Genomic DNA, 2,955 nt, shown 5'->3' with positions numbered 1-2,955 from the left:
TTCTGTGATCTTCAAAGCACTCCCATGTGACTAGCCCTTCTGAACCCATCTTTAATAATAAATGCCCTCCATTTGTGCCACAGCTCAATGCTATATATTTAATTAAAGTAAAAAAATTGTCCTGACTTTCAACTTTACCATTTTTTTAATTGAGCTTGTAGAAATGGGTGAGGCTTTCCAATCTCGGGCCCTATAGCTTGTGGACATGGCTAAACATACCAAGAAGGTTGGAATTGTTGGTAAATATAAAATCTATTATGAATCATCCCTTACAAAAATTATGAAGACAATTGACATTAGCTAGCACACCAAGTATACTGGCTCTTTCCTCAATATTCCTTTCCTCAATTCCTTATTGAAGAGATGAACAGTGGGTATCTAGGATTGTGGATCCCATAGGAAAATAGTAGCTAGTGGTACATAGACTTACAATGTCATCTCAGCAGTCACAGTCAAATCAGAAAATTAAAGGAAATGAAAGACAAATAAAACCTTCCCATTATCAATATCTAAAGCCCATAGTCCAATAATAAGTGGATTAATTTATAGAATAAAAGAAATACAAAATTAAAATAGAGGTATTTCATTAAAAGGCAAAATAAAGTTCAGAAAAAATTCCAGGTATAGGGAAAATGGTAAAGGCAAAGACATGGAGATGGGACAGTACAAAATATTTTATTTGGGAGACAAGAGAATGGTACAGATTGGACAGAGCATTCAAGAGAGATATCAAACATTCATTACACAACACTCTCAAGTGTGGCCCAAACCAGATTAAAATATTATTGAAAAATATTTTTAAAATAAATAAAAATGCAATAAAACATAGATTATATCTTATTTTAAAACAAAATCAATTGGCCCACAAAGATTTAGTATATTTTCATGGCCCCTATTTATATTTGTTTGACACCACTGGTGTAGACTGTGTTACTTGATCATAAGATCCTATTTTTAAAGTTGAAAGGGATCAAGTTTAAATGACCTAAGCCTAGAAAAGATAGTTTGATGTAAAAAGCTTGATGACTGACATATGCTTTGAGTTTTTCTCAGTAACAGAAAACCATTGAAAAAATTTTAATAGAGAAGATCTAAATAAAAGGAAGATTTGTCTGGAAGCAACTAAAAGGGTAATTAAAGACCTATTTGAAGGTTAGCATTCATGTAGATGATAATAAGATCCTGCTGATGGTAAGATTGTCAATTAGAAGGGGAAAGAGAGACAGTAAAATGTATAATAAATAGAATTTGGTCACTAATTGTATTTTAAAAAGTGAGATAGAAAACCCAAAGATAATAAAGTTTTAAATGCAGGACATTTGAATGTATGAATATTGGTCCCACTAATAGAAGTTGTAAAGTAAGAAGGAGTAACAGGTCATAGATAATAAGCTCAGTTTTGGACATATTGAGTTTGAGATGCAGATAGGAACTGTTATCAGAACTTTCAAAGAAGTTATTTCTAAATTTATATTAATATGTAGAGGTAATCCAGTATCCTAAATACATGGATTGGGCACTGTTATTTTTATTCTTAAAGATACATATAGCCAAAATTTTTCAGAAATGTTCTCTCTTATCTATTTTTAAATTTTAGATCTTGGTTTCATGAAAAACTTCTATTTGTGGCTTTTATGGCATGGAAGTTGTCTTGGACTTTTGAAGGCTATAATCTGGACAAGTCTTCCAAGATAGAGACCTTGTTAATTGGGGCCCAGTAAGTACCTAGGTCTCTTATCTGAGAACCAGCTTTAGTTATTTCTGAAAGACTTATCACCAGATGGGCCACAGGTTCATTAGCCATATGATCTAAAGGATGGTCTTCTGCTAAACTATATAAGTTTAGTCATTTGTGTAATGCAAAGAGTGTCTACATCAAGGAGAAGAAAAATCTTTGAAGCATTACAGAAAGTGTATGAACTCACAAATTAGAATTTGTGATGGTCTGGCTCTTAAGATTTTATTTACATATTTCTTTAAAGAATCACTTGGAGGAAACTTATTGTTGGTTTTCTAAATTCATTCATTCAACATCCATTTATTAAACACTATATATAAAAAGCAGAATCCAAGAAGTAAGGAACATATTGTTAGGTCTATGGCTTTTCCACTTAATTTCTACAATATCCTCTATACAGTCAGTTTCATTATAGTCAACCATATAGAGTATTATAATTATTTTACTACTGCATGAAATTCTGGTGCTACAAACTTTGTGCAAAATGATACCTATAGGAATAATGTGATTACTTTAGTTTGACACGGGCAATGGTGAGATTGGAAAGGGAACCCTTGGGGTCATCAATCAGTGTCAAGCTTGAACTTATTTCCTGGTCAAGGGGCAAAGTTTTATTGTAATTATAACATCATTACAAGAGTTATTCCAAGAGAATTTAGCAAAATCCTAAAAGAGAGGAGACAGTTTTATCCAGCTTTCAATCATTGACGTGCTAATTTTATGGCTCAGAGGTAGGGCCAGGGCCAGAGATTGGTCTCCCAATTTTGGTTCTCACTGACCAGATTATCAGTCAGCCATGAATTGAGTGGTCTATTCAGAATCAGACAGATTGTTGTTCTTAGATTGGGAATGTAAGAAGTGCCTGAGGTAGACTTCAAAGCCAGGAGATTTAGGATTACAGATTTATTGTTAGAACAGAAGCACCCCTTAGAATCAGGGGACCTCAAAATCATTGCTATATTACATCAGTAACAACAATCAGGATTTTAGTAATTGTAAATCAAGAAATACTTATTAAATTCCTACTGAAACAAAGTGCTATGCCATGTTCTGTGTAAAGAAGATATGGAAACCTTTAAAACAGCACTCTTACCTAAAAGGAATTTTAAATAATCTACTTGGAAAGAAAAGGATTTATGGTAGAAAAACTTAAGTTTAAAAAAGAAAATATAGGAAGCAACAATAATTTTACAATTCCAATGTCTTCTGTTTTCCTC

At 32.6% G+C, this 2,955-nt stretch overlaps 1 pseudogene; it reads left to right on the top strand.

Moving 5' to 3' along the window:
• The first annotated feature begins 205 nt into the window (after positions 1-205).
• Positions 206-489, top strand: LOC141553611 (large ribosomal subunit protein eL43-like; annotated as a pseudogene).
• The last annotated feature ends 2,466 nt before the right edge of the window (positions 490-2,955 follow it).

The sequence above is a fragment of the Sminthopsis crassicaudata genome, chromosome 1 (genome assembly GCF_048593235.1).
Source record: "Sminthopsis crassicaudata isolate SCR6 chromosome 1, ASM4859323v1, whole genome shotgun sequence".
NCBI lineage: Eukaryota > Metazoa > Chordata > Mammalia > Dasyuromorphia > Dasyuridae > Sminthopsis > Sminthopsis crassicaudata.
Note: the sequence above shows the minus strand (reverse complement) of the source record. Positions and strands in the feature narration are given on the sequence as shown.